This window comes from Pipistrellus hanaki, assembly GCF_964339955.1.
Source record: "Pipistrellus hanaki genome assembly, chromosome: X".
NCBI classification, from domain to species: Eukaryota; Metazoa; Chordata; class Mammalia; order Chiroptera; family Vespertilionidae; genus Pipistrellus; species Pipistrellus hanaki.
The window spans coordinates 47,051,467-47,074,287 of record NC_140524.1 but is presented as its reverse complement, the minus strand read 5'-3'; the positions used below and the strand labels follow the sequence as shown (position 1 = coordinate 47,074,287).

Below are 22,821 nucleotides of genomic sequence, written 5' to 3'. Positions count from 1 at the left end.
TAAATAACTCAAAATTCAACAGTAAAAAAAAAAAAAGACCATCTAATTTAAAAATGGGCAAAAACCTATAAACAGACATTTCGCTGAAGAGAATACACAAATGCCAAATAAACATATGAATAATATTATCATTATGTACTAAAGAAATGCAAATAGAGCCACAATAAAACACCACTAAACACCTATTAGAATTGCAAGCAAACAAACAATAATAACATCAAATGCTGATAATGATGCTGAGACAGTCATTGGTACATTGCTGGTAGGAATATTAAATGGCACAACCACTCTGGAAAACAGTTAGGCAGTGGCTTATAAAACAAAATATAAAACTACTATATGGTCCAGTAATTGTATTCCTGGGCATTTATCCCAGAGAAAGGGAAATTTATGTTCACACAAAATGTTCTATGTCCATGTTCATTGAGTTTTTATAACAGCTCTAAACTGGAAACAATATCCTTAAACAGGTGCAGAGTGTAGGTTAAACAAACTGTAGTAAATCCATACCCTGGAATAATACTCAGCAATAAAACAAAAAGAAATATTAATATAGACAATGACTTGGATGAATCTTCAGAGAATTATGCCGAGTGGAAAAGCCAATCTCAAAGGGTTATATAATTTATGATTTCACTTATATAAGATTCTTCAAATGACAACATTTAGAAGCAGAGGACAGATTCCTTGTTCAGAGTGGGATGTGGAAAATCAAGGATCTGGGAGAGTAGTGGTGTGGCTATAAATGAGCACCACAACAGATCCTTGTGGTGATGGAACTGTTCTGTATTTTGATTGTTTCAATGTCAATATTCTGGTTATGATATACTATAGTTTTATAGGATATTACTGTTGGGGAAAATTAGATGAAGCATATCTATAATAAAATCTCTCTATATTCTGACAACTGCATGTCTGCATGTGAATCTACAATTGCCTCAGAATAGTAAGTTTAATTTAAAAAGGACAAGGAGGTGAACATTTCAAGAAGGAGGAGTTAATTAACTGACCAAATTCTGCCAAAACATCTAGAAAGGTGAGTGACAAATGCTCATTCATTTTGACAATAGGAAGATTATTGTGACATGAGCAGAAACTGTTTTTGCTGTAGTCAGGGGGGCTGTAAAACAGAAGTGGACTAAGGTGTAAATAGGAGGCAAAGAAAAAATGATAGTAAGAAGAGACAATGCAGTCAAGAAGTGTTTGGCTGTGAAGGAGAAAGAAGTAGCTTGAGTGAAGTGTGGAGTAAAACAATGTTTTTGTTTGCTTGATTTTTTAAAATGGAGACTCTTTATATTTAAACATGTTGGGGAGGATTCAACAGAAAGGAAAAATTTGAACAAACAGAAAAGATAAGGGATCGTCAACAGTGTTAGGCTTCTGAATGATAGCAGACAATGGAATCAAAAGTGTACACAGAGGGAGTCAACAATTTTTAAAAAAATACACACAGAGCGATTGTCTTAGAGAGAAGTGTAACAGCTTTTTATAATGTAACAGAAGAGAATAAAATGATGATAGAAGAACTGCTTCCTCTGTGATGCAGGAAAAACTGCTCATAGCAGGGGTAGATGTGAGGGAGGAGGGAAGTATATGAGGGAGAACTAGGATTTAAGGAGACAAAAGGTTTGAAAATTTGTTCTGGAGGATGACTTTACCAAAAATATTTATTAAGATCATCTGATAGTGTTGTGGGCCCATGCAGATTGATGACATTGAAGTTTCTGTGTAAACATTATGCTCTGTTGTGTGAATTTCTCTAGCAGTATTCATATGCATGTACAGAGAAAACAGAGTTGGGTTTAGCAGGGTAAGGTTTATAAAACAAGATCAAGACAAGGAAGCTTAGTACTATCATAACGTTACTGAAATGATGAACCATGACATCTGAACTAAATAATGAAGGAAATAAAAAAGAAGAGCCCTGATAGATTGAGAGGAAGAATACGCAAGACTTCAGGAACTAAAGAACAATCATGGTGCTAGTTGAAAAACTGTGAATAGGAGGTTGTGGCTAGAGATTGGGGTGCTTGAGATCATTACTTTGGAAATGAAGCTGTGTCATGTGTCAGGTAATAACAAGATCTAGGGTATGGCTATAGTGTGTGTGTGTGTGTGTGTGTGTGTGTGTGTGTGTGTGTGTGTGTGTGTTTGTGTGTGTGTGTGTGTGTGTGAGAGAGAGAGAGAGAGAGAGAGAGAGAGAGAGAGAGAGAGAGAACTAAATTGAAAGTGATTTTTAAAATATATATATTTTATTGATTTTGTACAGAGAGGAAGAGAGAGGGATAGAGAGTTAGAAACATCGATGAGAGAGAAACATCGATCAGCTGCCTCCTGCACACCCCCCACTGGGGATGTGCCCACAACCAAGGTACATGCCCTTGAACAGAATTGAACCTGGGACCTTTCAGTCTGCAGGCCGACACTCTATCCACTGAGCCAAACGGGTTTTGGCTGTAAGAGATCTTTTGAGATGAGATTAAAGAATGGAGTTGTCAGATGGGTTATCACTGGGGTGTTGAAATTACTCAGGATAGTGCCAGAGCTTGAAGTAGGAAGAAAGACTGTGGACCAGGGGCCAAAGGCATTGGTAAATAAAGAGGAGTGAGAGGAAAGTAATTAAATTAGTGACAAGAAAGAGAAGAGGCATATAATTAAATGGCCTCAAAGGATAGAATTTGTGTTTTATAGTTTTTTTTTTTGTTTGTTTCAAGAGCATAAGAAAGTAATGGTTTGAAAGCAGAAATGAGAAGCAAGCATACATCAATATCATCCTTAATTTTGCTTGGAGGACAGTGTAGCCCTAATCCAGAGGGCTACACTGGTGGCCACCAGGTTTCAGTTAACATCAAGGAATGAAGAGTCTGAGAATATACTGGTAGGAGTGTTTGCTGAGTATGTAAGGCAGTTACATAATTACAGAGGAAAATTTCTGTACTTACATAAATTCCTGAAAGAAGGTAAGCCAATAGGTGGGAGAAGAGTGGAGTCCTGAATCAGGGTAATGAAGTACATAACATTATGGGGATGGTGATAGAATAGATACCAGGGGAGGAGGAGTGATAACAACCAGGATTAGAGCCTTGTGAATTTAGTCTCAACAGATATTAGAAGAAACTGTAAACTAGGCCTAATAACCAGAGTTCCTTCAGCCTTGCCTCTACAGGGTAGGGCAAAAGTAGGTTTGCAGTTGTTCATATGAAAAATAATAATAATACATGAATAAACTTTCACATACTCACAACTTTAAACCTATTTTTGCCCCACCCTATAGAGTGTCTGCCTATATGGATTAACATAGTGGCAAACTCAGAGGTTATAGTTTATTCACTGGCATGGCTTGGACTGGCATTGGTCCAGAAGGGCTGGCTTCAATCTCAATCCTTGTGGCCTGGAGTTGTGGCATCCCTGGTGGCTAGAGTTCCACTTCTCTTACCAAAACCTTCTGTCTCTCTAGTCTTTATCTGTATTGTTACTACAGTTATTCCATTATTTCCCATGCAATCTAGCAGTTCTCCTTCATTTCCACTGTAGACAACTTTCTCACCAATATTCTCAAACTGCCTTGCAGCTGGCCCATCCATTGTACTTACATAGTAGCAGAACCCCACACCTATACCAACCTTAAATGCCTGGGTATTGGCTGCAGTCTCAACATGGCTTTGCACACTGCCATGAATCCTTTGTGTATTCTTCTTCAACATTCTCTCTCATTCACCTAGGAAGCCAGTTCAGCTCTTCACTGTTAGAGAGTGGGAATTTTTGAGCACTACTGAGGCCGTGGACTATGCCCCAGATAGAGTTGTCAGTGCTGACACCAGGCCAGGCCTTGAGATATGGTCTCATGGCCCCTTCCAAGCATGTAGGCCTTCTTTCATAGAACACTGTCATCTTTCTGAAGAACAGGATGACCCTGTAAATAACATGGTCGTCAATGGCATGATCCGGATGTTGCTTAGGAAAACTGTTTTGCCCTGGATTGCTTACTCTGCAAAAACAGGATGTGGTTAATGGGATTAAAGTGGTCCTGCACAAAGGATTGGGGCTGCTCTCTGGACTTCCTGCATGGAGAAAGGCAGGGCAATTGCCAGCCGGCTATTAAAGGCTCCCTAAATTTTAATTTGGCCTGGATTCCAGCATTCACTCCTCAACATTCACCAGTTTTCTTAAGCCCCCTTTTCCCTGTGTCTCAGCACATATCTTGGACTCCCACTTTATCATAAATACAGAAGCCAGAAATAGCTTCATCTTCCTGCCATTCAACCTGATACACCCCTCACAGACTTATAGGCACCTGTCTGAGATTAATCATGGCATATATGCTCTGTATCCTCTCTCTTTCCTAGAACCTTGATTCATTGACATCACTCCTTCTAGTTCCCCAGTATCTTCAACCAGCCATTCCCTCTCCTCTAGTCTCAGTCTCTCTCTCTCTCTCTCTCTCTCTCTCTCTCTCTCTCTCTCTCTCTCACACACACACACACACACACACACACACACACACACACACACACACAAAATGCTAGGTATAAAAATGCTCAAGTATCATTCAGCTTAAAAGAAATTCCCTTTTTAAACAAGTATTTCTCTGATATTATCTACATTTTCTTCAATATTAAGTCTATTTTGACTGAATTAATTATACTTCCACACTTAGTAAATAATAGCTTATAGGGGGGGGTAGGGGGAAGGAAAAGAATGGGAGAGAATGGGACAGGAGGGAAGAGGGGGGAACAGGAGAGGAGAGGATGGATGCTGACAGTGAAATAAATTGTTTCAATGTGGCCTGTAGGAATATCAGAAGCTATTGAAATAATGCTTACATTGCACATTTATTATCATGGCAAAGTGTTCCCAATGTATTTTGATTGAAAAACAAGTAACAAAACAATATAAATGATTTAATACATTTTGGTAAAAAAAAAAAAAAAAAAGTGTGTATAGAACAGTGAATGGCAAGAAAAACAAATGCCAAATGCCAAAATGTTACCCTTGATAAACTCTGGTTTGTGGGATACCTTTTGATTCACCAATATCTTCTAAATCTTCTACATTAAACATAACTTTTGTATCAAGAAAAACACATACAACTTCTCCAGGAACGAGATTATCCCGTTCCTGTTATTACCACTTTATCTCTTTTCTTTTCTTTAACTCTAAACTTCTGAATAGTCTCCATTCACTGTTTATACTTCTCCCCCAGTCCCTCCTCAAATGTCTGCATTTTGGCCTGAGTTCCCACCACCTACTGAAACTATTCTCACCGAGGTCGTCCATGACATCCTTGTTGCTAATCTACTGGACATTTTCTGTACTTATCTGACCTGCCCTAGTTGTTTGACTGGATTTGATACTATACTGTGGATCTTTCTGTTCTTCCTTATGTTCCTTTATTTCTTGGGTCCCCTGACCACACACTTTCCCACGATTGCTAGCAACAAGGGGATAACTGAAAAGGCAGGCAAACATAGTTTTGAATCTTAGCTCTCCCACTATCAGCATAAACTTAGACAGTCTACCTTTAATGTCTCTGAGCCTCAATTTCCTTCTCAGGAAATGGTAATGATAATGAATACTTCATAAAGTTTTGTTCAGGATTAAATGAGATGATGCTTGAGAAGCACTTAGCACAGGCATTGGCACTTGGCAAGTGATAGTAGGATCATTAGTAGAATTATTATTTCTACTTCTTCAAATTCTCCTCTCAGGTACCCCTTTAAATGTCAGTGTTCTCTAGGATTCTGTCCTGTGACTTGCTCTCTTCTGATTCTATATGCTCTGTCCCTGGGTGGTCTCATCCATGCTCATGGTGTCCAGTGGCTTCTGTACTTCAGTGATCTGGAAACCTTACCCTGGGAACCAATCTTGGCCCTAAGGCAGTAGCAACCCAACCCACTCCCACCCTGTGCTCTGATGGGTGCTGTAGTCCCCCTGGGACATGACTGCAATTGCAGCTAACTTATTCTTGGCCTACCCTGGATGCCAATGATGTGGCTGTTTTGGGTGGTAGGGTTGGTGGGGCAAGAAGAAGGGTGGCAGGCCAGATGATTGGTGGTCCTTGAAGAGGCTTAAGGGCCTGAACTTGGCCACCTTAGCTGCAGAACATGGACCACACAGGTCTCAGGATCTGATGTAACCACCCTTTCCAAGGTGGATGAGATGCTAACTAGGCCTGGAAATACTGGACAAAGGCCTTGCCAGGCTAGGTGCATCGATAGAATTCTGAAAGAAGATCAGTGGAAGAGTCAACAGCCAATTGGTGATCATTCTATCAGACCTTGAAATTGAAGAAGAAAGGGTAAACTAACATGCTGCATTTGGTCAATAGGAAGTGTTCCTTACATTTTCAGAAGATTTTCTGTCCCTTTTTAGAAGTCTGTGTATATAATTAAAAAGCTGCTCTTTACTTTCCTCACAACACTTTAAAAGAAAATTTATTTTGTTACATCTACATATGCCTTATAGGTGTCATTTTTCTATTTATAAAATTAGATTATTTTTTGAAATAAATTTCACTATTTCAACCATTTTAAAGTGGACAATTCAGTGGTTTTATAATATTCACAATATTGTACAAACACCACCACAATCTAATTCTAAACATTTTCATTACCCCAAAGATAAATGCCATATCCATTAACTGGGTGCTCCCAACTCTCATTAGCAATCACTAATCTGCTTTCTGTCTCTATGGATTTGCCTATTATAGACATTTCATATAAATAAAATCATATAATATGTGTTCTTTTGTGTATGGCTTCTTTCATTTAGCCTATGATTTTCAAGGGCCAGCTATGTAGTAGCACATATCAACACTTAATTCCTTTATATGGCTGGTTAATATTCCATCATATGGATGTACCCCTTTACGTATCCAATTATCAGTTTATAGACAATTGGTTAGTATCCACTTTTTGAAAAAATGACTACTTATCATGAATAATGTTAGTATTAACATTTGTGCATATTTGAGCATAGGTTTTTAATTCTCAAGTATATACATTGGAGTGGAATTTCTGGGTTCTAAGTTAACTCTATGTTTAACTTTTTGAGTAACTGCTAAATGAAAGGTAGTATAAGCATACAGTGGAATATTATGTAGCAAGAAAAATAATGAAATACTGATGCATGCTATAACACAAATGACTTTAAAACATACTAAGTGAAGAAACCAGACACAAAAGGCCACATATTATATTATTCTATTGAAATAAAAAGTCCAGAACATGCAAATCAATAGAAATAAAAGGTGTATTAATGTTTGACCATGGCTAGAATGGGAAAGAGGGACTCAGAGGTGACTGCTAATGGGTGCAGCTTTGCTTTTTGGGATGTTGAAAATCTTTGGGAATTAGATAGTAGTTGTACAGCTCTGCAAATGTATTAGAAACTACTGAATTGCACACTATAAAAGCATAAATTTTATGGTGAATTATATCTCAGTTTAAAAAAAGAGTGTGACTCCTGTAGATGGTAACATGAGTTGGGGACAGAAGCAGCATTTTATAGGGAATGAGTTTGAATGCAAAGAAATATTGGGTGCAATCATATGGTACTTATCTTTCTCTGACTGGCTTATTTTACTTAGAATAATACTTTCCAGGTCCATCCATGATATGGCAGAAAGTAAAATTTCCTTCTTTTTTATGGTTGAATAGTATTCCAGTGTGTAAATGTACCACAGCTTCCACTCATCTACTGTAGACCCAGACAACAGTATGGTGATTACCAGAGGGAATTGGGGTGGGGAGGGATAAAGGGAGATGCAAGGAGACTTGTCTTGGGGTGGTAAACACACAATACAATATACAGATTATGTATTGTAGAATTGTATACCTGAAACCTATATAATTTTATTAACCAACTAGTAGCCCTGTGCACAAATCCATGCACCAGTAGCTTGCCAGTAGCTCGCGACTGCCCTCCAGTAGCTCTCTACCTGCTGCCCCTCTCTCCCGTAGCTCTCCTCACCCCTCTCCCCCCATCCCCACTCATAGCTTGCTGCCCTGCCCCTTCCTATAGCTCTCTGCCCACTGCCCCACCCTTCTATAGCTTTCTCTGCCCCCCTGCCCTCCTTATAGCTTGCTGCTCAGGCCCCTCCTATAGCTCTCTGCCGCCTGCCTGTAGCTCGCTGCCCCACCCTCCTGCTGATCTATGATATAGTCATTATGCAGTTGGTCATTACACTTAACCATTTGCATATTACATCTTTATATAGGACTAGAGGCCCAGTGCATGAAAATTTATGCACTGGAGCAGGGGGTCCCTTAGCCTGGCCTGCCCCCTCTCACAGTCCAGGAGCCTTCAGGGGCGGGAGGCAACCCAGCGATCAGTGGGAGGTGATGTCCTATCACACCTCTGCTGCTGCCACTACTGGCAGTGCAAGCCTCGGCCTGCCCTGGTTACCTGAGCCTCGGGTAACCTGCTCAGCCACCATCTGAGGCTTGCCTTCTCCTTGGGCTGGCCCTGGGGGACTGGGGGACTGAGGGGACTGGGGCACCCCAGAGGCAAGTGCGCAGAGTGGCCAGGTCTGCTTGGGGGTGAGCCAGGCTTTGCAGTGCACCTGCTGCCCTGGCAGGGCTGAGGAAACTGGGTGCTGCCATCTTGTGGCTGTGGGTATCACCATCTTTGAGGACATGGCAGTCAATTAGCATATTCCCTCCTTATTGGCTGTGGGCACCACCATCTTTAAGGGCAGTCAATTAGCATATTCCCTTCTTATTGGCAGTGGGTGCTGCCATCTGTGCGATGGCATGAGGGTCAATTAGCATATTCCCTCTTTGTTATATAGGATGTCATCCCAAGAAATTAAATTTTAAAAAAAGTGTAAGCAAAGATAAAGAAATGTTGGGTGCTTTTGTTGAGAAAGTTTTAATTGTATGAAGTACCATTAGGTCAAAAGGTGATCCCTACATTAAATGCAGCTGTAGCTACTCCTCTTATACAAGAGGCATATGTTTTGCTACTTGGTAGAGAGAGTAATTGTAATGAGTCTCTGATTTCCATTATGTTAGTGAGATAAAACTCCAAGAACTTTTATGTATAAACAGGGGATAAGGCTTAGTATAATTTGGAGGTGACCCAGAATGGTAGGGCTGTAGATAATAACCTTGAGTTGGTCAAAGGATAACTCTGCTGTGACCTCTGAAGGCAAAGATTCAGGAATCCCATGTTTAGTTATATCATAAAAGGTGACAGTAGAAAAGGTGTAAATCCACCTTCTCAATCCACTAAGGAATCTTTGGTAATAAGTAAAAGACAATTTTGAATAACTGTATTTCTATCTGATTAGGGGTTTTTGCCTTCTTAGGATAAATTATAGCTTAGATTGTAAACCTGAGTCTAACAAATTATAATTTACTAGAGGCCCAGTGCATGAATTTGGGCATGAGTGGGGTCCAGCTGGCCCACCCCAATGGGAGCTGATTGGGCCATGCTGGCTGGGGGAAGGGGCTGCGGGCGGTTGGCTGGCCAGCCCCACCTCTTATTGGGGGAACTATTGTGGGTGGGACCAGCCAGAGGGATAGGCCCCGGGAGGGGCGGCCCCTCAATCGGGTCAGTTGGCTGGCCGCAGTGTGCTTCATAGTGACTGGTTGTTCCAGTTGTTCTAGTGTTCTGGTCACTTGGCTTTTATATATATAGACTAGAGGCCTGGTGCATGAAAATTCATGCACTGGAGGAAGTCCTTCAGCCTGGCCTGCCCCCTCTCACAGTCCAGGAGCCCTCAGGGGTGGGAGGTAGCCCGGCAATCAGGGGAAGGCGATGCCCCATCACACTTCTGCTGCTGCCACTGCCAGTAGTGCAAGCTTTGGCTGGCCCTTGTTACCTGTACCTTGGGTCAGCCCTGGGAAGCTGGACAGCCGCCATTGGAGGCTTGCCTGTGCCTTGGGCTGGCTCTGGACCGCTGGGGGTTTTAGGGGACAGGGGACCTCTGGAGGCGGTGCGTGGAGCTGAAGGGACTGGATGCTACCATCTTATGGCTGTGTGTGATGCCATCTTTGAGGGCATGGCAGTCAATTAGCATAGTCCCTCCTTATTGGCTGTGGGCACAACCATCTCCGTGATGGTGTGAGGGTCAATTAACATATTCCCTCTTTATTAGATAGGGTCTTTATAAAATGCTTGTATTTTATAATTAAAGTTCCCAAGAGATAAATAAAGCCTTCTTGAGAAGAGGTTAAATCAGGTGGTTATAAGAGCAACTTACCTGCATTTTAGGTCAAGGTAGAGGAAAAAAGAAATATTAAGTCTTGGAGATTATGACTGAAAACCTGAGATAAGTATGAAGGGGTGTCAGTGAGACCTTGTTGCAACCCAGTCTAGGGGTATTGTTTATTTTCCCATGTTGAGTAAAAATGTGTTGGAAATGAGGATGTAAGGGAATGTTAAAGAAGGCTGTACAGCAAGCATGTCATATTCACAGCCCGTGGGCTACATGTGGCCCACAACTAATATTTTTGCAGCCCAGCTAATATAACAGTATGTAAAAAACATTTTAATAAAAATTTAGTAATTTAATTTTTACAATATCCAGTTATATATACATAATTATTCATAATGAACTACAACATTTGCTAATGACTGATTACTATAATTGTGCTGCATTCATTTCCCTTATACGCCTTATGTATGGGTGCACCATTTCTCTCCACTAATACTAGCAACAAATATTTTAGCAGCTGATTGCCACGTCATTAGTCTCAGATTGACTTGTTTGGTGTGTGCAACAGGAAATACTTCACTTTCAAAGAACAAGAAAAATAGGTTTATTTGTGTTATGCTTATAAATTTGTGCAGGTATTCAATGTCTGGTAAGTTAATGTTCAAGAAAAAATATTAATTTTTATTAAAATGTTCTTTTATGTTAACAATTACTCATTTATTTCAGCCTTTTGTATTCAGCATGTCTCTATCAAAATAAACCTACATTTCTATTAAAATTGAAGCTTTTGTTCTTTTGCAGCCCACATAAACTTAAACCTTGTCTATTTGGCCTGTGTTAGCCTTTGAGTTTGACATGCTTGCTGTACAGTCTACTACTGTGAAGTGAGTGGAATATGGAGGTATAGAAAGCAGGATAATGTTTGGGTAGAGGACCACAGGGAAATGTGGCATACTATATGATTTTATAACCCTTACATCTTATAAAAGTAGTACCTATTCCATTAGGATGTTTTTGCTGAATGGATAGGAGTGTTGAAGGCACTAGCACAAGGAATGATTAAGCCTTTAACTATGAAATGTGCTTCAGGTTTTAGGGAATACTGACCAATTTAGGCAGAGTAATTGGGGGGTCAATATTGACTTGTGAAAGGTTCTATGTCCTTTATTTTTCCCATGCCTGTAGATGAGGAGGCCCAAAGGACATTGGGTACTGAAGAAATTAAGTCAGAAAAATAAGGGAATTTTAAGGGGGAAGTGACTGGAGGACTCAGGGGTATTACCTAAGTAGTTGAAGGAAATCACCATAATATGGCATACTGGGTTATCAGAGTCTAAGAGATTGAGAAAAAGTCATTTAGGTATACATCTATTAGTAATTTACTATTGAGCTGAATATGTTAGGGAGGGTGGAAGGACTGAAGAGAAAGATATTTTGCGAAGTTAAGGATCCACAGAGACAAAGTGTTCAAAGAAAGGGAGAGAATGTGTTTATTCAATTGGTAAGTTCCACCACTGTGACTTTTTTTTTTTTTTTTTTTTTTTTTTTTTTTTTTTTTTAGATTCTTGAGGGAGGGTGGTAGGAAACTAGAAGAAATTAATGTGTGACTCTGGTGTCTACTAAAAATGAGATTAGATGACTACCAGAGGCCCGGTGTACAAATTCGTGCATTTGTGTGGGTGCGTGGCCTGCACTGATTAGCTTGCTGTGGGAGCACAACTCATCCTGATCAGCGGAGCAGCACTCCCACTGTGGGAGTGCACTGACCACCAGGGGGTAGTCCTGAGTTGAGCATCTGTCCTCTGATGGTCAGTGCACGTCATAGTGACTATTCCACTGGTTGTTCTGGTTGTTCCACCATTTGGTCACTGGGATTTTATATATAGATAGTTTTCTCTCCTTGCTGATCCAAAAGTAATTGGGAATGTTGTAGGATGCCTTTTTTGGAAGAAGAAAATAATTTTGTTCCTGATTGAGCTACTTGTATAGGGTTGCCAGATAAACATAAAGGAAGTTCAGTTACATTTCAATGTTAAATAAGCAATGAATGATATTTTAGTGTGTGTCCCAGATATTTTATGAACTATACTATGCCTTAGCTTTACTTGTTTATCTAAATTCAAAATTTTTATTTTTAAAAAATGTATATATATGTATATGTATATATATATATATATATATATATATATATATATATATATATATATATATATTTGCTAAATCTGGTAACCCTAGTTGAGTGTTGTTGCCTGGCCAAAGCAGGACAATTGAAGACTCAGTATCATGGTCTCTGCAGTTTCTTCCAGTATCCATATCTTTTTGTGTTGTATTTGTGGAGGGTCTCATATTTCCTTCAAGCTGTTTAAGTTATAATGACAAATTTGTGGCGTGTAGTTTTCTCGTGTTTACTATACTTTCCTCAAAATGCTAGACTAAAAATTCTGGACTCCAAATGTTGTAACTCATGAAATAGAATGATCTATTTTATGCTTCAGAATAGCACCTGATGTTTCAGGCTAAGGCAATTAACAAAAAAACAAAAAAAATCCAGATTGTTTTGGCCAACCCTAAATACTACTTTAAAGTGGTTTCTAATCAGTCCCTAAATTTAGAGACAGGTTCATCATACCCTTGTTAACAAGTTTGGATTATTCTTCAATCAATGAAAGAGGAGAAAACCTTCAGGGATTACTTTGAAGATACTTTCTCCTGTCTCTATGGCTGTGTATCCAGAGATAGATAAAGGTAGGAATCTAAAGGTGAGAGGGAGCTAAGAAAGGGGAAAATAAGAAGAAAGAGGACATAGTAGAGGACAGAGAACCTCAGAGAAAGAAGGCCAGGACGGAATCTAATTGTAAGGGGCAGACACAGAGTTAGAAAGGAGGAAGTCTTTAGGGAAGGAGAAGGATGAGGTTGTTTTACGAGAGGACTCAATAGATTGAAATCTTTTTGAAATGTTTATTTTCTCAGTTACTCCATACTAGTTAAAGTTGTCCATTGTTAGGTAGCCATCTTATTTCCTTTTTGTTCTAAGGCATATGTCTTGACGTGTCCCAAGAGTCTCAAATGGACCAATGCAATTCAAAATTGTCTTTCTCAAGTGATTTGGAGAACCAAATTAGCAGTGTAGGTAAACACAATACTCACTGCCTCCCACAACCACATCAAAATTACAAATAAAATACAGAAAAACCATCATTCAGAACACCTGAAATCTGGCTGAAAAGATGTCCTATACCTAGGGAAGTAAAGAAGAAAATACATTGAGACTGGTAGGTGGGGCAGAGGCGCTGAAATGGCTTGTCTGACACCCAAGTGTGCCATTTTTTTTTTAATTGGGAGGGATAGCTCCACTGCAGAGGCCTCATTGAGAAGCAAGGGGTCTGAGCCTTACACCAGACTCCTTGATTGAGGGTTCCAGTGCTGAGAAAAGAAGTCACTGTAACTTTGGGCTATAAAAAACAGTGGGGATTGGGGCTGAGTGACACCGAGGCTGCTGAAGTGCAGTGAGTTACTCTTAAAGTACTGGTGCATGAACTTACATGGGCTTACTCCCTCTGAGCTCCAACACTGGGCAGCAGCATTGAATATACAAGGAGGAACTGGATTGTCTGGCATTTGGGCAGGAACACAGGGACAGATTTCTCTGAGATGGAGGTACTCTCAGGCTTCATTGTTCCTGTGCTGGGACCTCCCCTGTTGCAGAGCTGACTGAATTTCTATCAGCCTGGCTCACACTATTTGCTCCACCATGGTGACTGCTTGAGATTCTGCCCCATCCAATTTGCAGACCTACCCAAGCTGTTTGCATCAGTTTTCCCATATGAATGGCCTGTCCTGGTTTAGGCTTCAGACTTTCTTAAAAATCTCTCAAACAAGCAGCAGCTGACATCAGTGTGCCCCATACCTATCAGTAAGAGGCCCAAGATCCGGGAACTATTACCAGTGGGTCCTCACAGCCAATTGGCCTAGAGGTCAACTCCTCCCATTCACACCAACAGCAATCAAGGCTCAACTACAACAATATTGTGCACACAGCCCACACAGGGGCACATCTAGAGTGTTGAGTTCAGGTGAAAGGGGCAATGGGGGCAGTAAAGGGGGACATCTATAATACTCTCCACATTAAAGATTTTAAAAAAAGCAAAATTACCTTCCTCAAAATCACTCCACTTAACCGATAATAGCCCATAATATAAGAAATTCAACATAAAGGAAGGGAGACAGGACTCTGCTTACCTTAGAATTGTCATCTCATTCTCTACTCTCAGAGAACCTGAAAGGCCAGAGAACCCCAAAAGACAAAAAGGAAATAGAGGCAATGATTTCAATCTGACAAAGGATTTAGCTCTTTCAAAGAAGCAAAGCCTGCAACTTGTGTGCTTCAACAAAGAGCTGGAGCACATCCAGTTACTACTTGATCCAAAAGGAGCCTCCAAGAAGGGAGGAAGTGGTTTCTGGACTTTCTCTTCCTTATCTGAAACTTTAGTAAGCTAGAGGGCTTTCCAGACCCAGTATGAGTCATAGTGCCAGATTGTCAAAGACAAAAACAATTAAAGTGACTCAAGTAGAGGTTACAGGTTTTATTCAGGTAATGCGAATCTGTGAGCACATCTATATGCAACTCCCTGAGCTGAAGCAGGACTGGGTCTTTTATAGAACAAAGAGAAGAGATGGGTACAGGAATATAGTCTTGTCTCACTTGCAGTTTTCTTTATTTGTAATTGCTGCACAACTTGCAGTCAGAATTGTTTCAGCTTATCACAACTCTCTCAGGATTGTTGGTGCAATCTCATTTTGGCTGCTCTCAGAACAGCTCTTCTGAAAGCTATCTCTGTAAGCCTGTGGGTTGTTTGTTAACTGTTTAATACCAGTTAAGGTACAGGGAATAGAGCTAGAAAAGAAGGAAAACAATAAGAGGAAATAAAAAGAAGACAATGTTCCAAGCAAGGAAAATCTGGTGTCTATTTAATTATTTTACAGTTGTTCTCAGCTTCCACCATTTATGCACTCTCCATTCAGGTACACAAATTCTCAAGTTCAAATCTTAGAGTTTCCCCTCTACCCATTTCTAATTATTCTAGTGCTTCCCCCAGTGCTCCTCTTCACTCCAATTTTGTTGCCTTCATATCCTTCACCCCATACCCAAAGGAAAGGTCATATCTGTTGGATGCAGAGCATGAAATCAGAGAAGACTTCATGGGGGAGGCTGTATCTGAGCTGTGCCTTGATAGATTGGAAAGGATCTGCCTGGGCAGAAAGAGAAGGAAAGACCTTCCAGTAGGAAACAATAGTATTGAATTTGTACATTTTTCAAATAAAGTATTATGAAGGGCCTTATTTGTGTCAAACATTGTCAGGCACTGACTGGGTAAGAGTGTGAGTTTTGAGGATAAAGACTCAAACTCCAAGTTTTGCCACTTTCTGGCCATACTTAAGGTTAGGGATCAGACATAACATAATCAATGAAATTGTCTGAGTTGAGACTAATGGACTGAAGAGCAAAAGCCCTGTTTAAGGGAAACAACCTGTGTTCAGATGCTCGTAGTCATATCCTTGTGGGCTAGTCAAATGTGATATTCTGATGTTTCAAGGAAAGCTAAAATTTTGGATTTTATGTGAAGTGTTTTAATTTTTAAAATATTAGCCACTAAATTTCAAAGAATAAGTTTATAGATCAAATTATACACATCTGTTGGCTGGTTCTCTCTGCACTTGACATGTTTGTCCTCTCTGGCTTACTGTCTTAACTCTGTACTTACTACAGTAGTCAAGCCCTCCATCTAGCACCTCTGCTTCATCTATAGCCTTATTTCTCCCTATGTCTCTCCTTCCCTGCAAATTTTTGGCCCAACACTATAAAATTGTTGCCTAAATGAGCCTCTATATTTGTAAATGTGTTATTTAAGTGCCCTTCTCCACATCCTCAATTCAGTTATCTTCTCCTGACTACCATCTCCTATTCTTTAAGAGCCATCTCTTTTGAGAAGCCTTCACTAAATCCTTCTCTGTGATTCCAAAACCCCTGGGTAGTACTATACTGTAATGTCATTCCCTGTCTACTTTTCCACTAGTTGGAATATACTATGCCTGGGATGTAAGGGCATGCAAAAAAGATTTGTTTGGTAAATGAATAAACAGAATGAATATATGTTTACACTGTCACTTGCTATATTGAATAATGCACCAAGAAAAACATAGAAGTCCCCTTCTCTATCCACTCATCCATTTATCCAGCAAATATTTGTTTATAACCTAGTATTATGTATCAGGGGCTCTTCTAGGTGATGGAGATAAAAGAATAAACATGCCAGACAAAGTCCTTGTCTTCACATATCTCATATTTTAGTGTGAGACAACAATAAAGATATTACCTAATAATAGAGAAACATGTAAATTGACTGTACCTCCACTACACCCACAGCCAATCAGATTGAGTGCAAATTAACCCAACAAAGATGGCGATTAATTTGCATACATACCTGGGTCCCGAGAACCTCCTTGGCACCCATGTTACTCCCAGCTGGCCATCGGAAGGGCTGAGCCTGCCATCAGAGGGGCGGGGAAGGAGGGGTGCTTCCCAAGTGTAAAGCCTGGGGCTTGGGAAGGGGTAGAGTCTGTGACCAAACGCAAACCATCCAGAAGTCAGTGCTGGGTTGCCCAGTTGCAGCCTGGAGACACAGTACTAACTGCTCAGGTGGCTGAGACCCAGAAAGTAAGTCAGGGTCTGATCTGCAGCTTCAGGGGAAGCTGTTGATCAGGATACTTATCTCTCTCTTTCTCTCCCTCTTTCTTTCTGATCTTCGCCATCAGCCAGGCTTTTCTTTTTCTCAGGGCTTGGGGGGGGGGGGGGCGGGAGGGGGGGGCTGCTGTTAAGCCCTGCTTCTTTGATCAGGCCCAGAGATAGGCCTGGAGATGCTGATTGGCATAGGAACCAACCAATCAGAACCAAAGGTGGGTGCTGTGGGGAACCAATGGCTGCCTAGGAGACAGAGCTTCTGATGCTGATTAGCATAGGAACTGACCAATGAGAAACAAAGGTAGGTGCTGGGGGAGACAATGGCTGTCTAGGAGGCAGAGCTTTTGACACTGACTGGCATAGGAACCAAACAATGAGAACCAAATCTGGGTGCTGTGGGGAGCCAATGGCTGCCTAGGAGGTGAAGCTTTTGACTCTGGCATAGGAACCCATCAATCAGAACCAAATTGGCCAGCAGAGGAGGGCAGTTGGGTGTGATATCAGGCCTGCAGGAGAGGGCAGTTAGGGATGATCAGGCTTGGAGGCAGAAGCAGTTAGGGGCAATCAGGCAGGCAGGCAGGCAGGCAGGTGAGCAGTTAGGAGCCAGTGGTCCCAGATTGTGAGAGGGATATCTGACTGCCTAAAATGGCAGTTGGACATTCCACAAGGGGTCCCCAATTAGAGAGGGTGCAGGCTGAGTTGAGGGAATCTCCCCTCCATGCATGAATTTCATGCACCGGACCTCTAGTATGTAATATAATATAAGATTGTGACAAATGCTATGAGGAGAAAATAAAAGTAGGTAGGGCTTATAGAATGGCAAGTGCATTTTCACATAGTATATTTGGGGAAGGTGACATTTGAGTAAAGATTTGTGGAAAGGAGGGAGAAAACTATACAGATACCTAGAGAAGAGCATAGCAGGAATAGTAATTGTAAAGGTTCTTGGGTGGGAGCATAATAGGAATGTTTGAGTAATGACAGCAAAGCCAGAAGAGCTATAGAGGAATGAGCAAAGGGGAGAGTGGTGAGAGATGAGATCAGAGAGATAAAGAAGGGCTAGACCATGCTATCATCACCCTCCTCCCCCAACCACCCATTGAATGCAAAGCCTAGTTGAAAAATGGAGTAAGAAAGTTCAGCCCTACTAAGATCTGTGATGGCAGTGCCAGGAAGATATGCATAAGGCAAAACAGCTTTCCCCACATATATATGCTTCTTTTAGTGCCTTTTCTATCCACAGTTGTTACCACAAGGCTCTCAGATGCATGTCCTACTGGAGACCAGGCATGTTTGTCTTGGGAGGGTCATGCACTGGTGGAGATTGACCAAACTTATTTCCTGCTGGTAGAGGCTGGGACCAGGCTGTATACCTCCACCCAGTTGGAAAGAACTCTGGAGCTATTATTCATCAGATACACTGCTATTTAGAAGTAGTCTTAACTTTATTGCCTCTACACTTTTCCCTGTCCTAAGAAGGCATACCAAAAGAGTCAGAACTATGCTCTACTCTCTGCTACACCTCTAAAATGAGTTGTGAGACCCAGGACAAATTTGGTGCCCTAAAAATGAAGAATTTTGACTTGATGTTTTTGCACTGTCACACCATACCTGTCTTGACTCTTTCTGGGTAATGGTTCTCCTGCCTTCTAAATGTGAAATGGGCCTTTTATGGCTCTCTTCACATAGCTGCACCCAGGTGTGAGTATAGCTATGTTGCTTATTCAGAACAGTGATTAGGATAGGTTTTGACTGAAGCCCCATGGTCTCTTCTCCCAATGTTTCCACACCCACAGCTTCTCTTTTACCTGCTATTCTATTAATAATTTCTCATAAGCAAAGGTGAAAGGCCATCACCAAGGGTGACATCTAGGAGCCAGCAGGCCCACACACTCACCACACCCAAGCAGGACTTCATCCTCCTCCTGGAAAACAGAAAGAAATAATATATTCTCTGAGAGACATACAAACAGGCTCTGAGACTGTCAGAAAACTGCCCCGGGAGATTCAAGCAGGCTCACTACTGAGTGGCCCTGAGCAGCTCCAGAGCACAGGGACTCAGGGGGCAATTAGGAAGCTCAGTGCCTGGAAATTTTGTAATGGATGGTGGCTCTTAAGAGAAATTTAGTCTATCTCACAGCTTGGTTTTGGGCTAACTGCTGTGCAAATTCTTTCTCAGCTATGGAGTTTTCAGACCTTAAGGCATTGTTTAATCTTCTAAATGTGCAGCAGGAGGAGAACACAATTTTTCAAGGCCTTAAAACTCAGGGAAAGCCTGCACATTCCTGCTTTGTTGATCTCATGTCTGTGCTTCCCCCAGAGCTACTGCTGCAGAGGTTTATGGGAGCCCTAAGTCCTCTTTCCCATCAGAAGTAGTGAACTGGATAGGACAAATTGAGGGAGTGCAGGATACTTTGGGGACAGTGCAGCCGAGTGACCCAGCACTTAGAACCAAAGAGGGACCCCGAGTGGGGGAAGAGGACAAATACTTGCCTTAGACTCTAAAGCAGTGATTCCCAAAGTGGTCTATATCGACCCCCAGGGGTCTATGACAACCTGCAAGGGGTCTACGTCAGCGAAAAAAAAATTTGGGGGTCCATGAAATGAAAATGGGGGTCCACGATAGTGGATCTCAACATACACTGATAGTACCTATTTACTTACATCATATTATCTTATAATATAAAAACATATAAATTATTTATAAAAGTACCTATGAAGTAAAAAATTTATTATATATGTTTATAAAATTGTGTAAGTTGTAGGATAAAAACCTGCACATAATGATATACCAGTATCATCTTGTTACAAGCATACGCGCAGTAAACATTCTTGCCAATTTTTGTCTCAAAGCTTCGCGAACTTGCACCGACTTGTTCAATTCGTCACTCTATAAATATGAATGTGAGAAAAATACGTTCATTCGTTTCCTGAATCTTGTATAGGAAAGTGCTGAGAAAACATTTAAAAAAATATAAACTGGTAGTTTATCATACAAATTATAGTGAATCAGTGTTATTTTGTTTGAGAATGCCGGAGAAAAATAGGTACATTATTTTTTATTAAATTTTATGTTACGTATATTTTATATAACAGATACAAAATTTTATTTTGAGTAGTTTTAATTTAAAATCAATAAATAAATGTATAAAACTTAACATGTGTTTTTATTTCAAGTTTTTAACACTAAACTTCACTACAGTTAGAAATTTACAAAAAAATCAATATCAGGTCAGTAGGGGGTCTACCCAAAACCGAAAAACATGGCAAGGGGTCTACGGCACAAACAAGTTTGGGAACCTCTGCTCTAAAGCTTAGTGCATGCTGTGAGCTCAGTCAGGTCTGTCTTCCAAGCCCAAATCACTTTTTTATAAGTTCTCTTTGTAAATATAGGGGCATATGAGGTACCAGGATGCACCTTTTAAAAAAAAACAACAACTAATAATCAAGTTGAGTGAACCAATAGTAAGCAGTAAGGAGTAGTGGGGACTGTGGCAGCAAGAAGGTACATACCCCATTTGATGGCAACAGCCGCTCTTCAGTTCTCCTCAATTCCTGCCATGCTGCAGTTTGTCTGGATGGCCCCATCTACCAGTTTGTTTTGTTTGCTTGTTTTATATTTTACCTGAGGGTATTTTTCCATTGATTTTTAGAGAGAGGGACAGACAGAGAGAAATATCAATGTGAGAGAATACATTGATTGGCACAAACCTCGACCAAGGCCTAGGCCAGGGAAGAGCCTTGACCAGAATTGAACCTGGGACCCTTCGGTCTTCAAGCCAATGTACTATCTACTGAACCAACTGGCTAGGGCACCACCAGTTATTTTTAAGAGAAAGATGTTTACACAATGATTTTAGAAATTTCCCATGTTTCAATGTTGATGAATTACATTTGTATTTATACAACAAGCATATCAACAAGCACTACTCTAAGCCACTTTGCAAATAATTAACTTACCTAATTCTTTTAAAAATACATTCTTATTGATTTCAGAGAGGGAGAGAGAGATAGAAATATCAATGATGAGAGAGAATCATTGATTGGTTGCCTCCAGCACATCCCCTGCTGGGGGACAAGCCTGCAACCTGGCCATGTGACCTGACCCGCAATCTAACCGTGACCTCCTGGTTTATAGAGCCAGGCTTACTGATTGTAGTCAATGATCTTTGTCAGTATACTGTGCTGCCTCATTAAAACTAGATAACAAGCTCAGCCAGCGTGGCTCAGTGGTTGAGCATTGAGCCATGCACCAAGAGGAAGGCTGGTTTGATTCCTGGTCAGGGCACATGCTGGGGTTGAAGGCTGATCCCCTGTAGAGGTCATGGAGGAGGCAGCAGATAAATGTTTATCTTTCATCAATGTTTCTACCCCTCTTTCTTCCTTCCTTCTCTCTAAAACAATTTTTTGAAAAACATTAAAAACAAACAAACAAACCCTGCCGAAACCGGTTTGGCTCAGCAGTAGAGCGTCTTTCTGCGGACTGAAAGGTCCCAGGTTTGATTTTGGTCAAGGGCATGTACGTTGGTTGTGGGCACATCCCCAGTAGGGGGTGTGCAAGAGGCAGCTGGTCGATGTTCTCTCATCGACGTTTCTAGCTCTCTATCTCTCTCCCTTCCTCTCTGTAAAAAATCAATAAAATATATTTAAAAAAAAAAACACCCTACCTAATGAGCAAAACCCCCCCCCACACACAAAACAAACAAACAAACAAAAAACAAACAAACAAACAAACAAAAACAGCAAAAGCAAAGCACACACAAAACCAAGCACAGGACAAAAACCAAGCAGACAAGCAAACATAAAACAGATCTTTTGCATGCTTCCCCTGTTTTCAAAACCCAACAGAATTTTCCACCTCTGACATTTTCTCCTGCTTTTTTGGAGACAAACTCCTTCAAACCTGGCCCCCATTTTAATGATGCTCTTTTGTCCCCTTGCTCCGAGCTGTGCCTTGTTGATTGCACTTTGAGAAACTGCCCTTTCTTTATTTTTAAAAGATTGCACCACACACGCCCAGCCCCCAGTGCCGCCCTGACCTAGGTGAGGGGCTGCCAGCAGTTTGCAGGCTGGCAATACCCCCAATCGTGGCGGGGATCTCCTCTGGGGCACTGGGCCAGCCTGGGCTGGAGGCCACCAGCAGTTTGAAGGCAGGCCACACCCTCGATCCAGGTGGGTCTCCTCATGGTGACCAGTTGTCCTTCTGGTTGTGATGGCCTTAGTCTATTATTTAGTATAGATATTTCTTAATATTAATCCCTGATTTCTGTGTATTTGTTTTGTCTTCACAGCAAGAGTGTGAGCCAGGAAAGCTGGGGCTGTGTTGACTATGTATTTTACTGTCCTTTGTTCAGTGCCAAGAGGTCACATCACATAATCTGGAAGGACATGGGCTTGAAGCAGTCACACTTGGGCCCAAGCCCTCTCTCCACCGCTTACAAACTGTTTGACCAATAAAAACTAATTTTAATTTTTTGAACTTTTTCTTCATATATAAAACGAGTATAACTAATACTTCCTTAATAGGATTGTTATGAGACATAATGCATATAAAATGCTTAACCTAGGGGCTGTCATTTAGTGAGCCTTCAGCATTTGGCAGCTTTTATTACTATGTCACAGGTACCATCAATCAGCTCAATAGCTGTGAAACTCTTTAATCTCTTGGATCCAAAAGGATCTCTGGTTTTTATGATTAACTTCACTTGGGTATGACATTTTTAGACATGTCAAATAGGACTGGCTAAAAAAAAAAAAAAATACAAAGCCCTGCAAGTATACAATTAGAATGTGATTGTTCCCCTTCGAATCAAGCTTGGCTTCTCCCAATTAGAAGAAATTAGAGGGTTTAGAACCTCTCTGGGTGAAATAGGTATGTACGTGTGTGTGTGTGCATATGGGCACACACATGTACATATAC

At 40.9% G+C, this 22,821-nt stretch overlaps 1 protein-coding gene across 4 annotated transcripts in view; it reads left to right on the top strand.

The window, feature by feature from the left end:
* Positions 1-22,821, top strand: part of VSIG1 (V-set and immunoglobulin domain containing 1) — a 149,317-nt gene that overhangs the window by 78,274 nt on the left and 48,222 nt on the right. The window contains exons 3-4 of one of the 4 annotated variants that reach the window (XM_084870491.1): positions 943-1,036; positions 2,792-2,960. The exons of the other annotated variants lie outside the window; for them this stretch is intronic. The gene's annotated coding sequence lies outside the window, so the exon portion shown is untranslated. The remainder of the gene's footprint in view (positions 1-942; positions 1,037-2,791; positions 2,961-22,821) is intronic. 4 annotated transcript variants of the gene reach the window in all.